Source organism: Rhinoderma darwinii, chromosome 6 (assembly GCF_050947455.1).
Source record: "Rhinoderma darwinii isolate aRhiDar2 chromosome 6, aRhiDar2.hap1, whole genome shotgun sequence".
NCBI lineage: Eukaryota > Metazoa > Chordata > Amphibia > Anura > Rhinodermatidae > Rhinoderma > Rhinoderma darwinii.
The window spans coordinates 134689146-134708487 of record NC_134692.1 but is presented as its reverse complement, the minus strand read 5'-3'; the positions used below and the strand labels follow the sequence as shown (position 1 = coordinate 134708487).

General features: G+C 44.3%; 1 long non-coding RNA gene across 2 annotated transcripts in view; it reads left to right on the top strand.

The window, feature by feature from the left end:
• The window catches only part of LOC142656508 (uncharacterized), a 48714-nt gene extending 29870 nt beyond the window's left edge, over nt 1–18844 (top strand). Inside the window, exons 3-7 of one of the 2 annotated variants that reach the window (XR_012849700.1) lie at nt 138–271; nt 1988–2189; nt 3997–4102; nt 15624–15736; nt 18527–18844. This is a non-coding gene — a long non-coding RNA (uncharacterized LOC142656508). The remainder of the gene's footprint in view (nt 1–137; nt 272–1987; nt 2190–3996; nt 4103–15623; nt 15737–18526) is intronic. The other variant, XR_012849701.1, reaches the window with a different exon arrangement.
• The last annotated feature ends 498 nt before the right edge of the window (nt 18845–19342 follow it).

Here is a 19342-nt window from a genome sequence, read left to right as displayed (position 1 = left end):
ATAATCTAGAAATTAGCAGAGTAGCAGATTTTGCGGTACAATTTATATTTTTGCGATGCCTTCCTGAAGGTTCTTTACCTGTACAGATGAGTGAATGTCTGATAATCCAGAAAATCTGTTAATCTGGCATCTTTCAGATCCCGTTGGTGCCGAATTAAAGGAATTTTACAGTATTTAAGAGCATGATGTAAACCAACATTATAAAACTGGGACTGTTACGGCAGACTAGGGACCGCTGGACGCTCTGCTACTATGGTTCCCTGAGTTCAAGGTAATCGTCATGGTTTTACATAATCGTTTTTCTAGTACAGAAGGTGATGAGATCTATTTTTGGAGAGGACTGTTGAGAACTGGTCGAGCGGGTAGGGGTTCCTGTTTGTGGGACGTGACATTGTCATTGCTCTGAAGTCAACCAAAACGCTGAGATTTACTGAATTTCTAACAAAAAAAAAACGCAGAAAATCACGGACATTACCATCCCCCAATCCCGGGTGATGGCAGGTCTTCAATGTACAGTGGTATTTACATAGTTAAACAAACCAGAAAGGAACATAACACAAAAAGGACTTCCCTTACTATAAATACTACACGGAGCATGAGCCAAATACTATCACCCAGGCTTTCTGTATAATGGGGTAAATTAAAGGGATTATGTGGGGACCAAAATTTTTAGCACTGGAGTATGTGATACACTCGCTAACATACATTCCGCTCCCGTCGCGCCGATTCTGAGATTTTCATAGATTTTTATAGCGCTGCCGGGGGACCGGAAGTCTAGCTGCGCAGTCTTCTGTGATGACGATACGACATTTCGTCACGTGACCGTGGGCTGTCATGTGGACATTCTTACTTCAGTATAGATGTGCCTTCTCTTGTGTACTAATAAAAGTAGACATAGAAGGTAGAGGGTGTTCACCATGGGAGTAACAAACACAAGATTGACAGATATGAAGAGGGGAGGACAGAACTAACTGCATATAAATGTGGAGATTCTGTGACTGTGTGACAAAGACATTTCCCCATAGCTTCCAAAATGGCGGATCCACTACATAGTTGTGAAAGTGGAAATGTTTTTACTTTGTCTAGCACATCTCTGTTATCGGGATGTAGATTTTTTTTTTTTATAAAATCACGTACAAGGATAGACATTTTGCTCCGAATTTAATTATATCAATAATCTCAAAAAATGTGTTTTCCTAAATTAACAGAGCGTATAGAGGCTCCAAAGGAACAGTGCCACCTGGTGGTCATATAGTGATAGTTCAGATTCTAGACACAAGGGCCTGTTCTTCTTCATCAGCAGCCTTATAGCACTGCAGTTTTTGCCACCTATTAGTGGGTTGCACAAGAATTAGGTTTTCCCAAGACCTGCAACCTGGACCCACATGAAAGTTTGGGGTCTAACTTTGCAGGTTTAGACACTCAAATTAATTTCAGACGGTAAACATTATGAACAAACTTTCTACATGGTAGGAATTACCTTAGATCTTTGATTCTATATTCACCCTTGAACCATTGTTTTTTTTTTAATATATAGATATATATATATAAAAAGGGCGACAATTCTGGACCCGGATCATTTCTTAATATATCTTTTTAGCGATTGGTGCTAATTTTTTCGGATACAGAGCTACAAATTACCCGCATAGATAGAGTTAAAGGATAAAATGCTGCAGTCACCACTAGGGGGAGCTTAAGAGCTTACTGCATACAATTGACACATTGAGTTCAATAATAAACCAGTATGCAGTAAGTTCATGAGCTCCCCCTAGTGGTGGCTGCAGGCAGCCAGGAGTTTATCAATTACTTCTATGTCTATGCAGAGGATATGGAGCTCTGTATCAGAAAACTGGAGCGTCATCTGCTATAAAGATTTATTAAGAGATGAATAAGTACAGAATAACTTTTGTTTATGCTTCATTTCATGCTATCAATGGTTTTTCTTGCCCTTAATCACTATATAATTAAATGTTCTGTCATTTTCCAGACGGCTGCTTTGTTCATGGGCCACAATATGAATCGATGTCACAGCATTTTACAGCATATGTCACGGTGTCGCTCACGGCCTCGGGGTTATGTCACAGGTCATCGCTTAGGGAATTGTTTTCACCAAGAAAGTGTAAAAACAATGTGAAATACTTGAAGAACTGTCAAATCTATAAGGAAGCCCTTCAATTCGTTTTCTGGTTGTATGTAAATAAAGCGTAATTATTATATAATGAAAAGTTCTACAACTTTCTAATATCCTTTGTGTTTTGATTCAGCATCATTATGAAGATTTCTACTTGTTGTCAGTGAATGGAAAGATTACGGTTAAACCCCATGCTAATTAAGTCCTGGTCGCAGAGCTTATGTAGTTTCTGCAATGTATCAGTATAACTAAGAGTTTTCAGCTCGGAGTCCAAGCAAGGCTGGGTATAGGGGTAGGCGGACTAGACTGCTGTCTAGGTTACCAATGACTGACTGACAGCTATCAAAGGTTGGTGGTAATTGTGGCTAGTTACATTCTGGAATCCCAGCCTTGGGTATTAAAGGGGTTATGTGGGGACCAAAAATTATTATAAGTGTAGTCCCTGCAGTATGTGATACACTCGCTAATATACATTCCGGTCCCCCGTCGCACTGATTCTGAGATTTTCATCGATTTTTATAGCGCTCCCGGGGGGCCGGATGTCTAGTTGCACAGTCTTCTTTGATGATGATGATACGACTCTTCGTCATGTGACCGATCCCGCTGTACTCTATGTACAAGTAGGAGCAGTAGTACAGCGATTACATATATTACAGCCGGCCGGTCACATGACGAAGAGTCGTATCATCATCATTAAAAAGGCCGTGCAACTAGACTTCCAGTCCCCCAGCAGCGCTATAAAAATGTATGAGCATCTCAGAATCGGTGCAACGGGGGACCGGAATGTATATTAGCGAGTGTATCACGTACTGCAGTGACTACTCTGCCAATAATTTTTGGTCCCCACATAACCCCTTTAAGAGAGCCTGTCCCGATCCTGAGTCCAGGACAGAAGATAGATTTGTTACACTGTTACAGAGTAACAAACTGCAGCTGTGTGGAAGGAGTCCCTGAATTTAAAGAATGATTCTATTCACTGAGAGCAGGCAGAGATCTTACAAACTGCATAGTATAGAAGTAGGGGTTCACAAAAATAAGGAGACGTCTTACTAGATAATGGTCTCTAACCAACGTTTCACATTAATTTAAGATATTACGGTGAAGACTTGGGTTTTCTAAAAAGTTGGATGTTGCAACCCAAGATGTCACCTCCTTGTTCTTATCGTGCACAACTAGAATAGGAAGTGCAATGTATAAAATATTTATACTATATCACCAGGTAACAGAAAGGTCTCCTAGATCCTAGCAACCTTCATAAAAAAGGTCTTAAAAGTATGTGCCCCCTATAGGATGAAGACCGTTTCTTACGCCTCATGCACACGACCGTGTGCGCTGGCCGAGTCCCGTCAGTGATCCGAGGATAGAACATGTTCTATCTTTCCTCAGAACGGAGACTCGGATCATTTTTTACGGACCCGATTCACCCGCTAAAGTGAATGGGTCCGTGAAGACTATCGGGTGCCACTCGGATGCCGTCAAAAACGGCCCGAGTGGCACAACGGACGTGTGCATGAGGCATTACTGTTTTTGAGCTTTGCCTTTCCCTTGTTATGGGTTGTAGTGCCAGAAGTTTATTTGCTCATATCTTGGACGTTCTCTTTTCCAAGAACGCGGAGTCTCAAGTATTGTCGGTCTGTTGTGTTCTGAGAATATTTTATAGCAGTGCAAATATTTTTGTAAGATTGATTCAACTTGTGAGAGAACACCGACAATCAGGCCCCCTCCTCGGCATTTATAAGTTCTGTGGGAAGTGTTTGAACTTTATTTCTTTAGATGTGCTGCATTTTTTGGCCCTATAAATAGTCCTAAAGGAGAAAAATTCTATATATAATCTGGAGGAACAAACATCTAAACCTATATTTCAGGTTCAACCAGCCAAAAATAGCAAGAACGGCCTAGGGTCTTAAAGGTACAGGCCACAAATTTCTTGGATCTTAAAACTGTGTTCAATCTCTGGATTAATGGACTAAGGTAAGTCTAAGATTGATGTTTATACCATGTGCTCAGTGTCGGACTTGGGTTCCTTAGGCCGACCAAAGGAGACGAACCTAAGGGGCCACCCTCCATCTCTACCATGACCACGTCCACTTTTGATTGTATCATAATCTATGGACATATCATCAATAAGGTATTATAGGTTATTTGAATCATCCCATTAGAAATAGACCTTAGTGAGGTGATGTGTGAGGCCCTATTGTATGGATAGCTGGGCTTCGCGGGGAAGTGGACGTATTAGTAGACGTGGCCCTAAAACAGAGGAAGCTGTACCGGCCGGCGCCAGCAGTAGTGCAAGACTAAGGGGAGAGTCGTCCCATGTAAAGGGCCTGCGTGCAAAGGAGACAGTAACCCCTAGAAAAGGGGCATCAGGTCCAAAGTATACAGACGCAGCCACCATCTTAAGACCTACTAGGCCCAAGCAGATAACCCCTGTATCAAGGAGGGGTGCCCTTGACCCCAAGTATGCCCGTGCCCAAAAAGAACAAACCAGCCATCTTGCCTGCCTAATCCGTGACCAAGTCTTTGTCTCTAAACAGTGAGAAGATTGTATATATCGGAAGTAGGAAGAATATATAGAATTTTTGTGGCCGAGTTCACCATATGTGTAGAGTAATGATGACCCTCTAACGTCTTGCTTTATTTCATCTCTTTCCATGACATACCTACGATGGTTCCACCATCATACACCACCTTACAAGCCCACCATAGGATCCTCTGGTGGGCCAGTCCAACTCTGTATGTGCATTTATGGCACCGTTACTCCTATCAATATACTCGTAAAATTCTTAAGGAGGCTCTGTCACCAGTTTATAACTTGCCTATCTCCTACCTAATCTAATAGGCGCTTTGTTGTAGATAACAACAAGTTTATTATTGAGCAAATTATGAACATGTTTCGATTTATGCAAATTCTTTCTAAATGCCCGACTGGGCGTTTTTTTCACCAAGTGGGCGTTGTATAGAAAAGCGTATGATGCTGACCAATTAGCGTCATACACTTCTCTTCATTCCAGCCCAGCTTGATCCAGAGCACAGCGTGATCTCGCGAGATCACGCTGTGACGTGACTTCCTCCCGCAGGTCCTTCTCCGGAGCGACGGAAGACTGAACAGACATCGCCTCCTGCCGCTGCAGATTCGGATAAACTGGAAGCGATGTCTGTTCAATCTTCAGGGAGGAAGTGTCATCACAGCGTGATCTCGTGAGATCACGCTGTGCTGTAAATCAAGCTGGGCTGGAATGACGAGGAGTATATGACGCTGATTGGTCAGCGTCATACACTTTTCTATACAACGCCCACTTGGTGAATAGAAAAAAAACCATTTAGAAACAATTAGAAAAAATTAGCATAAATCGAAAAATGTTCTTGCTCAGTAATAAACTTTTTTTAAAAGAAAAAAAAAACAAAAAAACAGTAGTTATCTACAGCAAAGTGCATATTAGATGAAACTGGTGACAGAGCCTCTTTAAATATTCTCCCTCACGATTGCACCTTAATTAGAATTTTTCTTTTTTTTGGGGGTGGGGATATATTTTTTTTTACATATTTGACATTGCTTATTTTTATTTATTTTATATGTTCCTCTATGTAAAAATAAATGATGAAATATGACATGTGCTGACATCTAGTGGCCAACAGGTTATACTTCAGACAGGTAGAAAGAAAACAATCTCACTTTACTGTAAAACGAAATGTTATCACCGTGTTATAAACAGTAAAGGATAAGTGACAAATAACAATTTCTATTAACACATCTGAGATAAGATACTAAGGGAAGAGTGTAGACAGCTTGTAAAATTCTTAAATATTCTCCTTAACAATTGCAAGTTAATTTTTTTTTACATTTTTTTTTGGGGGCGTATATTTCTTTTTTACATACTTTCTTTTTTTTTTCGTTTATATGTCCTTCTTTGTAAAAATATTTGATGAAATATAACATGTGCTGTCATCTAGTGGCCAACAGGTTATACTTCAGACTGTTATAAAGAAAAACAATCACACTTTACTGTAAAACGAAATGTTATCATCCTCTTATAAAGTGAATGATAAGTGAAAATAACAACTTCTATTGACCCATCTGAGATAAGATATGAAGGGAATAGTGTACACAGCTGAGCTGAGTTAGGGGGTGTGGTTATCAGGGGACTTATGATGTCACAGAATGAGGGGGCGTGGTTCCCTAAGGATGGCTAGTGATGTCACTGTCCATTTCAAGTTTCATACTCCATAAAGCATCCCTTTCCTGCTGTGATGAGAGAGTGGAGGTAGTTCCATGGCAGTACCAGGCACATCAGCTCATCCATATATATGTGCGGCTGTGCCTGGTACTGCAGCTCAACCCCATTCACTTTAGTCTACTGATCATGGGGGTCCCAGAAAAAAAACCTTCCTCGAAGTGCTGGTATGCTCCTCCTCCAGGCGTATGGGTAAACACAACTTTCTTGTAATGATCTGAGATCACTTTGCGGCACAGTCCTGTTCCGATGCGATAGGTGTAAGAAAGGCCTGCTGATAATACAGACATAAATGTACCGGAGATAATGGAGTACAGTATGCACAGCTGACGGGGACATCTGATTAACTGGATCTTATCCTTTTGACAACGTCTCGGGTCAGATAAGGACCAGGACCGGCTGCACCTTGTGTTCTGCCACATTCAGCCACCATGGGAAAGTTTATTAAAGGAGGCAAATAGAAAAACAAAACATAATATTGTATAATCTGGCGTGTAGTAGAGCTGTGTACTCCTTAGTCACTGATATAATAATGTGCGGACGCCACTTCCGCATGGGAGCAAGTGACCTGAAGAAAACGACTGCAATGCGTTCACTACCACCGAGGGGACGTCGGAAAACACACAGTGAAAAACGTCAATCTTCTCTTATTCCAACAGGAAAACAAACATTTCGGACAGCGAAGAGACGCAAATGTCCTCCACACTAATGACACTGTGTGCTTTTCCGATCGCCCTTTTTTGTAATTTTTTTTACATTATTACTTTTGAATACCTTTTCCAGTCAAAATTATATCATAGACACATGTGAGAAGGTCGTATTGGTGACGTCTGTAGTCTTAGATCCTATTAAAAAAAAAAAACTTCTTTGGCACTGTTTAGAAATTTTTGTCACGGGAAAAGTTTTCTCAAAGGTCATATCCATGTTGTCTTATGTTTCCAGTATCAGAAATCTCTAAGCAGTGCCAAAGGGTTTAATAGTTCTATAGAGCCAGGGGTACAATAATAGGGATTGCACAGGTTGCAGTCGCACCTGTGGCCTGGAGCCTGAAGAGGCCCAAAGGGCATTTGCCCCATAGGAGTGAACCAGTACTATTAATGATGTGTAATAGTTGAGGGACCCTGGAGCTTGAAATGATCCCTTTGTATAGAGAAACATCACAAAGTTTTCAGTACCATAAGGTAGTAGCAGACCACATAACTGCTATGAGCCCAGTGATTGGCTGCATCGGTCGCATGGGGTTTATACAGGCACGTCATCACTGTAGCTTGGTAAATAATGAGCGGTGGCGCCGGAGCAAGCAGTGAGTTTACCAGGTGAGTGTAGATCAATTTGTTATTTCCTGCAGTTATTGAATTTTATGGAGATCTCGGGAATAACCCTTTGTCGGGAGGACTTACTAAGCTAAATAAGGCAGAATTTTGTTTAATTTTACAGCAAAAACTGGTGTACATGCCTTGCGCCAGATTTATTATGTGTTTTAGACACTTTCTGCGTAACTTTTTTTTAGACATTTTTAGACAAAAGGTTGTGGCTTAGCAAAAGGGGACATGGCTTAAAATGCACCAAAGTGCGTCAATATTTTTTGCGCTAGATATTGGTTTAAAGTAAGCAGACCAAAGGTGGCGTAAGGGTGTCTAACATGTCTTGCAAGATGCGCCAAATTTATCACACAGCATGCACCACTATGATAGATTTGGTTAATCTTGATAGACATCCTGGACACTTTTCTGCAACCTCAAAAAATATATTTTACGGAATTAGCTCAGAATAGAACTTCCAGCATACCTCACAACCGTCCCAGATTCAGCCGGACAGTCCCAGATTCCGGGCACTGTCCCGCTGTCCCAAGCGGCCGGTGGTCTATCCCGGCTTCAACTGTATCTGCAGCCTCAGGACGAAGATATAGTTTAATCCAATGGTGAAGCAAGGAGCTCCCTGCTTCACAATTCACTATATAATGCCGGCCCTCAGCGGCTCATCACAGACAGGCACGAGGCAGTGTTGTCATTCCTGTCTGCGCCGAGCCACTCAAAGCATGGAGCAGGGGAGCAGAGGGATCTCCTCCACTCGTCGTTGGAACGAGGTTAGGTGGTAAGAGGGGATTATACTTTATAGGGGGCATCTGTGGAGGCATTATACTGTCTAGGGCAGCTGTGTGGGCATTATACTGTATGGGGGCATCTATGGGGGCATTATACTTTATAGGGACATCTATGGGGGCATTATACTGTATGGGGGCATTATACAGTGTGGGGGCTGCTATTTGGCATTATACTGTGGGTGAGGCACTATGGGGGCATTATAATTTGTGGATGCCACTATGTGGGCATTATACCGTGTGGAGGCCACTCTGGGGACATTATACTGTGTGGAGGCCACTCTGGGGACATTATACTGTGTGGGGGGCACTATGGGGCATCATACTGTGTGTGGGGGCTCTAGGGAGGCATTATACTGTGGGGAGGCACTATGGGAGCATGACACTGTGTGGGCTGAACTGGATGTGTATGGGCAATGTTTGGACAGGGTTAGAGGTGTGACTTGAAAGTTGGGAGGTATGACTCCAGTGGGGGGTGGGGGCAGTTTTGCTATGTGACTTTCTGATTTCTATGTGCACCCCTATATGAAGCCGCAACAAATCTCATGCCTACTTCCAGCTGGCGGATGGGCTCCCACAGCTGTTGGCTTCACTGGCGCTGCCCGAACTAGGAGCGCTGGTCACTATCATGGCATATAGATAGTCCTACCGTGGATGGTAATGTACGAGACTTCACTTGGAAAATAACAATTCCGAATCCCCTTTACATTTCATAATTCGCCAACAAATAACAGTATAAATGATCTCACTTTTCTGGCTGACAACAACTAATAGCACTGAGACGATGCAGCCAGTCCAGGCATACACAGGTAAATGCTGGGAAGCAAATGTCTTTGGCCGCGATACACTCCAATTTTTAATTAAACCTGTTTAAACATTGACGCCCGTGCCAAGTTTTAATAGACACAGGTGCATCAGCTAAAACAATGCAGCAGAATGGGATCGCCGGACCTGGACTGTTTGTTTCCTAATGTCGCACACTTTCCTGTAAAATATTAAAATCACCTTATTAACATATATATCACCATCCACAGGCCATGTAAGCGGAGGCACGTGTGCCGTCACTCATCATGGTAATCCCATAAATACTGAGGGATAAGAGCAACATTTCTGCAGATTTGAGGTCTAGCAGGGCCCCCCACTATCACGTCATTTATAGACTTACACCGTTCAACCAGAACATGAAAACCACTGACAGGTGAAGAACTGGGCAAGCGAAAGAATGTGAGAGACTTTGACAAGGGCCAAATGGTGATGGCTAGACGACTGGGTCAAAGCATTTCCAAAACGGCCGGTCTTGTGGGGTGTTCCCGGTATGCAGCGGGTAGTACCTACCAAAAGTGGTCCAAGGAAGGACAACTGGTAAACCGGTGACAGAGTCAGTGTAGCTGAAGACCGGTCAGAGTGCCCATGCTGACCCCTGTCCACCGCCAAAAGCTCCTATAATGGTCACATGATCATCAGAACTGGACCATGGAGCAATGGAAGAAGGCGTCTGGTCTGATGAGTCACGTTTTATTTTACATCATGTGGACGGTCGGGTGCGTGTGCGTCGCTTACCTGGAGAAGAGGTGGCACCAGGATGCATTATGGGAAGAAGACAAGCCGGCGGAGGCAGTGTGACGCTCTAATCAATGTTCTGCTGGGAAACCTTGGGTGCTGACATACATGTGGATGTAACATGTACCACCTACCTACACATTGCTGCAGACAAGTACCCCCTTCATGACAGCAGTATTCCCTAATGACAGTGCCCTCTTTCAGCAGGATAGGTTTGAGGAACATAACAAAGAGTTCAAGGTGTTGACTTGTCACCAAATTCGCCAGATCTCAAACTGATCGATCATCTGTAGGATGTAGTGGAAAAACAAACTGCAACCCTGTAGTTATGCCTCTGCACCCCTGTAGTTACGCCTCTGCACCCCTGTAGTTACGCCTCTGCACCCCTGTAGTTACGCCTCTGCACCCCTGTAGTTACACCTCTGCACCCCTGTAGTTACACCTCTGTATGAGGTTTATACTAAATAAGGAAAATTAAAACTTTCCAAAATGTTTATGAAAATTTAAAGATTTTGACGTTTTTGTTATATAAAAAGTGAGGTGGGGTGGATGGGGAGACATCGGAAGGAGAGGATGAAAAAGTGAACAGGATAAAATTTGTAGGTAAGTTAACTAAGTGGGGACTATAACCAGGACTGTCCTAGCAGTGGTGTATATAGAAGAGATGGGGCATCATAGCAAAGATAAAAAGCGCCCCCCCACACTTTGGTCTAGATTTTTCTAACGGGAGGGGTTTATAACACTCTCTACAGGGGGGGGGGGCTGTATAGCACTGTCTACAAGGGGGTTGTATAGCACTGTCTACAGGGGGGGGCTGTCTTCAGGGGGGGTTGTATAGCACTGTCTACAGGGGGGGTTGTATAGCACTGTCTACAGGGGGGGCTGTATAGCACTGTCTACAGGGGGGGCTGTCTTCAGGGGGGGTTGTATAGCACTGTCTACAGGGGGGGTTGTATAGCACTGTCTACAGGGGGGGCTGTATAGCACTGTCTACAGGGGGGTTGTATAGCACTGTCTACAGGGGGAGCTGTCTTCAGGGGGGTTGTATAGCACTGTCTACAGGGGGGGTTGTATAGCACTGTCTACAGTGGGGCTGTATATCACTGTCTACAGGGGGGCTGTATAGCACTGTCTACAGGGGGGACTGTATAGCACTGTCTACAGGGGGGCTGTATAGCACTGTCTACAGGGGGGTTGTATAGCACTGTCTACAGGGGGGGCTGTATAGCACTGTCTACAGTGGGGGACTGTATAGCACTGTCTACAGGGGGGTTGTATAGCACTGTTTACAGGGGGAGCTGTATAGCACTGTCTACAGGGGGGTTGTATAGCACTGTCTACAGGGGGGGGCTGTATAGCACTGTCTACAGGGTGGGCTGTATAGCACTGTCTACAGGGGGGTTGTATAGCACTGTCTACAGGGGGGGGGCTGTATAGCACTGTCTACAGGGGGGTTGTATAGCACTGTTTACAGGGGGAGCTGTATAGCACTGTCTACAGGGGGGTTGTATAGCACTGTCTACAGGGGGGGGCTGTGTAGCACTGTCTACAGGGGGGTTGTATAGCACTGTTTACAGGGGGAGCTGTATAGCACTGTCTACAGGGGGGTTGTATAGCACTGTCTACAGGGGGGGGCTGTATAGCACTGTCTACAGGGGGGGCTGTATAGCACTGTCTACAGGGTGGGCTGTATAGCACTGTCTACAGGGGGGTGGCTGTATAGCCCAATCTACAGGAGGGGGCTGTATGGGACTATCTACAAGGGCTGTGTGTGGCACCTAGGGGAGGGGGGCCCAGTCAAAAGTTTGCTATGGGGCCCAGTGTTTCCTAGTTACGCCCCTGCCCTAAACAATGCTAAGCTCTAAATCAAAATAGGCAGATTGTTCCTTTAAGGCAGGCCAAAAAGCTACACGTGGATCCATCTATAACATGAAATAAAACAATTGTATTGTGACCAACACAACAGTCGCCGCACAGCGCTCATAAAACATTAAGCCTCCGCACGTGCAGCAATCGATGGGACTACGGATACGATGAGTCCCAGCCCAAATAAAGACATGGAATATAAGATGTAAGATGTCTAAACAAACAGAGAGGCCGTTCAACACCAAAGTCGAGAAGGAAGCTGGATCCAAAACTCATGAGATCACTACATGTGTGTTTACTCATAATATTAAGCATTAATACCTGGCAAACTCTACTAGTGCTGGTCAGAACCATGACAGGAGAAAGAAACGAGACTACAACTCTCATCATGTCTAGACAGACTATGGAGAGCACAGGATGAAGACCACTGAGATAAGCCATTGTAGAAGGAAGACAGTAATGCAAGCAAACCCCATATCTCCATGGCTCGCCAATGCTGCCAACTTTGGCATTGAGGCAGGAGGGGATGGGTTGGCAACAAAACACTGCTCCCTGTGTGACAATTTTTTGGAGGATACATGGTACAGTGCAAAGCCAAAATACCTCATGAGCCACATAGCATAGGGCTGGCCGCCACAATGGCGCTGATGAAGGATGAATGCACCTATTGACTTTTTGTTTACATTCTTTTTTTTTTTTTTACGTTGGAAAGGCCAGGGCCTCACAGGGCATTTTTGCTGTCCAATTGTGTTGCCAGAAGGCAATAGAGGTATTAGAATGGTCCCCAATTTGGTTTGCCAAATTGAGGACCCCCCAGTAACGGGACCCTGCTGCGACACGCAATATTTTTTCTTCCTTATGCTTCCACTAGGGGGCGATGTGTAAGTTCTATATGCCACATACAGATTGTAGGAGGATCCTGGTAAAATGAGTGGGATCAGTGAATGACAATCACCATGGCCTCCTTCTTCTGGCTGGAATGGGATTAGGTCGCCAGAATTTATGGTCAGTGGTGACGGCTGCAGTTCTCCTCAAAGAAGGCCTGTTATCCCCGTTGCTTTCTCCTGATGGTCCAGAGGAATGGACCATTGTATAGAGCGGGTTCATCTTCTCATTTTCTTCTCCGCTCTGGGACATCATTCACTTCCCTATGATGTCCTCTATATGAGCAGATCTAAGTCTTTTCACAATAATAATCCGACCATTATAACAATCCGGGACAGGGATGACCCCTCGATGACCACTGCTATAACGTGAAAATTGTCTAACTGTTCCTAAAAGTTTTCCTTACCTTGATTTTATGATCGTTGTCATTGTTCAGTGGACTTACTCATGGCGGATATCAGAATATGGAGAACCAAGTTCTCAGATGGCACAGGTGTCATGGTGCCCTGATCGAGAATCAGTAGGAAAACACTGGAAGTAATGGCTAGATGTGAACCACAAACTAGTTCGCTCTTTCAGGACCAAAATAAAGCCTCAGCTGAAGCCTCAACTCAAGAAATGGCAGCCAGGTGACCGTGCTCAGGCTTCTTATAGCTGATGATGTCATATGATGTCATAATGAGTGTGCTGGTCATATGATTGTGACATCACAGTAGTCCTCAACCGGTATTGAAGCATTCACTTAAATGTGGCTGAGCTGCAATACCAGACACAACCTATGGAAAAGAGTGGTGCTGTTTCTGCAAGAAAAGCTTATCACAAAAATAAATATAAAAAACAGGATCCGTTGGCCCCCAGATCCCTAACTAACCAATACTCACCCATAGTTGCCACCTGCCAAAGTAGTCTGCGTTTTACCATGAAGGAGTTTCCTATTGCAATTATTAAGTAGGGAACCAAATAGACTCCATATGGAATAATGAACTGGTCTTATGTGTAACTGGAACAATGATGGTGCTTCACGTGGGCAGGATAACTACTACTCCTATTCTGCAGGTGAAATAAGAATTTATTGGAATATGTGTGGCACACATCTCATAAGACATGAATGTGCCCGTCACATGCTATATCATTTTCTGGAAACTCACATAAGGATGAGACCTAAATCAAACAATGAAAAAAGTTCAATGTCTAAGCAAACAGAGTGGGAAATTCAAGACGAGAAGGAAGCTGGATCAGGAAAACTTTAAATATTCCGTGTTCATGTTTATTCTTAAAACTGAGAGTTAAAGTGTAAATAAACGTTCAACAATCTTCAGACATATCATAGTGACATGTCAGAAGTTTTGATTGGTCGGGGTCCAAGCACTGAGACCCCCACCAATCGCTAAAACTGAAGCGGCAGAAGCGCTCGTGTGAGCGCTCAGGCACTTAGTCTCTGTTTGGCTTTTTCCGGAAATAAATGTAGTCGGACACAATGAGAAAGTCTAAGGGCCCGAACACCGCTACATCCGCTTTCCGGAAGAAGCCGAACAGAAACGAAGCGGCTGAGCGCTCACACGAGCTCTTCTGCCGCTTTGTTTTAGCGACTGGTGAGGGTCTCAGTGCTCGGACCCCCACCAATCCAAACTTCTGACATGTCAGAAGTTTGTTGAACGTTTAGTTACCCTTTAATTACTGGAGAACCCAACAACGCTGCCAAAAACTCGGCTCTGGGGTGAGACTACAGAGAAATATTATATATGTATTAATAAAGACAAGACTGGGGACACGTTGGAAAGGGCAAACTCATTGCTTCTGGGTCAGACATTTTTTTATTTTTCCTCCCCAGGAACAGCGCCACCCCTGTCCATGGGCTGTGTCTGGTATTGCAGCTTTGTCCCTTAGCTATGAGTAGCATGTCCCTAGCGGGCTCCAATGCCGTCCAGGCATGCCCCATGACTTTTGTGGGTCCCCATGCCGTGGGAGTCCCCAGTTTATGTTAGCACCATCCACAACAGTCCTAGGAACAGCAATGTTATCAAACAAGGGAATGGGGAATTGGCCTGGGGGTAATGTTGGGAGTTCTTGTCAAATGTTTATACAATGCCCATTACCATGCCAGCTCAAATGACATTTAGGGGGGCGCCCTTCACTCACATTAACCTAGGGAGATATTAGACTTGAATCTAACGTTACCTTGCTGACTGTGAGTGCTGATGTGTTCCATCCATTACTGGGCCAAGCGGAATCCGTCAGCCGTGCTACGTAATCTCCAGCTTCGTCCTGTGCATCGGGAGTACAGCAGAACGATGCGTGCGCAGTAAAGTGAGGGCGTAAAATGTCAGGACAACCACATGTCAAACTCCTTAGTGCTCGGCTTCGCCTTAGATTGTGAGACATGTTTTCAAAGTCTCGTTAAATCAAAAACTTCACATGTGAGGGTTACTTAGGTTTCCTACAGTCCTTCATATATCTATGCAGCATTATGTTATGAAGAAACGTTGGTCGACAAGCCCTGTAGAGAATGGTCATAATTGTTGTCATTTAGCTTTCTAAGAAACAGATATAACAAAGAACTTGCTAAATAGAACTTTATACATTGTTCTGCATATGAGCTGTGTACACTAAACGAGACGTTTTGCAAACACAAAAACTACTGGTTTGAATGACATTAAATAGTAAATGCAAAGAAACCATCAAGATAAATGGCCCATCAGAAGATCCTTTGTGCCCAAAACGATTAAACATTATTTGTAGCATTTGGTCTCTTCATATGAGACAGAGGCTCCTTTAGGCCCAAGTGTAACCCCAACCTCTGCACCCGTATAGTTTCACCCCTGCTTTTTTTTTGTGCTTGTGATTTCAGGTATAGTGAGATGTCAGGTGGCGTCACTGGATTACTACGTTGTGCCAGAGTCAATCTAGGTCACTTGGAAGGAGTTGTGAGGGGATGTTTGGCATCCCTAGTTATATTGTCTGGTACGTGCCAGCTGATGTTTGCTTTCTTTATTGTTGCCATATAATGCTAGACATGATCCACCAGGTTAAAATTTGGGGGATTTACAAAGATATTCAAATGCAAGTTTGAAAAAAAAATAAAAATTCCCCCAGAGATCAGCGTTGCCAGATGTATCTGGCAGCCGCTTCTCCCAATGACAATAAACACCAACGCTGACTGCTCCTACAAATGTAGTATTACTTTATTGCACACGAACTTAGTTTTGCGGCCGCAATTCACTCGCAAATCTGCGGGTGAATTGCGGCTCCATTCATTTCAATGGGCTCATGCACACGACCGTGGTTTCCACAATCCGTGCATGGCCCTGGATCCTGGACCGCAAAAAGATAGGACATGTCTTATTACGGCCGTGTTTTGCGGTCCAGGCTCATAAAAATTAACGCACGCGGCCATTTGCACGGCCCGTGATTTGTGGGCGGCCGCGCGTGACACTCCGCAGCCGTCCGAGCCGCAAATCACGACCCGTGCACACCACTACTAATGTACATTACCACTAATGTTCACCATAGTTTCAGAATATAACTCAAGGTATGTTCACACAGGCCGGATATGCAGCGTAAAAGTACGAAGCGTATCCGTCGAAGAACCCGCAGGTAATTCTGGTCGAAAAAACGCACCAAATTGTGGTGCAGATTTTCAGGCAGAATCTCCGCAGCTAATCCGCCCTGTGTGGATTTACCCTAATAAGGGTCGGAGCTGCATTTTTCTATGCAGGTCTCAAACCTCTACTTCCTTTCACACCGAGTTAGGCCTTATTCAGACATGCGTGATTTTGCACGCAGCGTGTTTCTGCTGCGTGATAATCACTGCATGTCCTATTCTAGTCCCTTTTTGCGGCCCACACACCCATTGAAGTCTATGGGTGCGTGAAAATCACGGACAGCACACGGACGTCATCCGTGTGTTCTCCGTGTTTCACGCAACAGTTGTGAAAGAGATTAAAAAAATATATATTTAAAAATGTGCACCAACCCTGACATCAAAAACTGGTGCCACCCGGAACAAACAGTGATGGCACAAAGAGCAGCAATGCATGAAAAACTGTGCATTTTTTATGCGCGCAAAACGGATACATTTGTCTGAATAAGGCCTTAAAGAGAACCTGTCCCTTCTCCTGACATGTCTGTTTTAGTAAATACTTGTATTCCCCATGAAATAACAATTCGGGAACTTCTTTTCTTAGGCTTCGTTCACATCTGCGTCGGGAGTCCGTTCATCGGTTCCGTCTGACCTTTCCGTCGGGGGAACCCATGAACGGAATCCAAACTGAAACGTTTGCATCACCATTGATTTCAATGGTGACAGATCCGGAGCAAATGGCTTCCGTTTGTCACCATTGTTTAAGGGTTCCATTGTTTTGACAGAATGAATAGCGCAGTCGACTACGGTATTGATTGCGTCAAAATGACGGAAACCCTTAAACCATTTGCATCGGATCCGTCACCATTGAAATCCATTTGTTTCAGTTTGGATTCCGTTCATGGGTTCCCTTGACGGAAAGGTCCGACGGAACCGATGAACGGAGCCCTGACGCAGATGTGAATGAAACCTAAGAAAAGATTTTCCAGAATTGTTATTTCATAAGAGAATACAAGTATTTGCTAAAAATAGACATGTCAGGAAAGTGGACCGGTGCTCTTTAAAGTATAAAATGCTGGCTCTATGCAGCCACCACTAGGGGGAGCTAAATGCTTATGGATTATGCAGCTATTTTTGAACTCAAGGGAAGCTGTAAGATCTGTATGCAGTGAGCTCCCCCTAGTGGTGGCTGCTGTCAAATGCTATGACAGTGGAAGAGGCAGGGGAAGCAGTTCAGTGCCTGGCCCTATAGAAGCCGCTTAGTCTATCTCTATTGTACGTACGCCACTGCACTTGGCCGATCCAACCCTCCAAATTTATTGGGGAGATGGGGTAGATAGCTGTTGTTGGCAGGCCGCTATCTAATGTGTATGGCCAGCTTAACTGGATGAAATTTCCCTATAACTACAGCAGCAGTCTGGAATGGATAGTGGTGTCATACTATCAGGATTTCCGAACTAACGGAATTTGACTACACTACTATCTGTGAGGTTGTTCGAAGTATTTTTATTCATTGTTGCTCCTCTTTATCGTCTATAACTAGAAGAAATTGTCGATTTCTCGAAAAGACGTAGGTAACTACGAGGCAATCTGTTCAGGCTGGCGAGTCAACAGGAAGATAAATTGAGTTCCCAACCGTCCTTGTGTTCCTGGAAGAATATTTACGCTTTGAAGAAGAGCCAACAATGACATGCGTTCCACCTATTATGCACCATTATACACCAGTATACACCTGTCTTTACACGCAAATCAAACCGTAAACAGGACCGTCAATCTGGTGTCCTGGGGTGTGGAAATGGGCCTGATGTAACCCATAGAAACCAATCAATGTCCACATACACCTCCATATGGTGCCCAAATTTCAGCACTAAATTGCGCCTCAATTATACCACCATTTTTCGTGCACCACAGAGATAAGGACGTGATCAGCTCCTTATTGTGGACTACTACCCGGCCGGTGGGGATCAAATGGTGGAGGCCCCAAGGAAATTGCCCCTTTTTCTCGAGCTGCGATCCTCCATTGTCTATATAATGGATCTATCAATGCAGCGGATGGAGGAAGAGGAAATGTGTAATATTGCAGATTTTGTCTTCGGTGTGAAGTGACCCTTTGCGGGATAGCGATCTGGAAGTATATCAGTTTAATTTTGACTTTTTGTCTTTATTTAAAGGAACACTAATCCTGGAAAAGAAAAACTTCAGAACTTTCTGCAGCTCTTGAAATAATCAGTCTTAAGGAAATCACAGGGAACACGAGGCCGCTTTAATCATAGCGCAAACGGAAAAGTACATCAGGCCAACGGCAGCGACATCTGTAACTGGATGCTCCATCGACTCCCTGCCCCGCCATTCTCTCTCATTAGTGCCAGGACACTGACAGAACACTGGAGGAGTAGTGGCCTCAATCACTCTGCTCATTGTCAGACTATATAAAATTATTATTTTTGGGGGCACAAAAAGGGACATTATACCTGTGCAGGGGGCACAAAGGGGATCATTAAAGTGACCCTCCAGTCAAAAGTAAAAATTTTACTATAGATTGCAAATGTTTAGTTAACACACCTGGTGCCGTCCTCCTGAATGATCCTGCCGCCGTTCCAACGTTACGGTCCCCTATCTTTCCAAAATGGCCTATGCAGAGCATGCTTAGGAAGTCCACGACACTCCCCCCCCCCTACACTTCCCGCTGATGGAAAAGCGCCAATGACGCCTTTCACTTCCTACACTCCCCCCCCCCCTACACTTCCCGCTGATGGAAAAGCGCCAATGACGTCTTGCACCCGGCTGAATTAGGAATAATAGACCCCTAATGGGGCTATTCACACAACCGATTTTTTGACGGCCGGGAAAACCGGCCGTCAAAAAGTAGGACATGCTCTATCTTCGCCCGGGTACCCGGCCGCCCGGCTCCCATAGAAGTCTATGGGGCCGGGTAATACACGGCCATCACCGGGATGTGTCCCGAGTGATGGCCGGGTTTTCCGGAG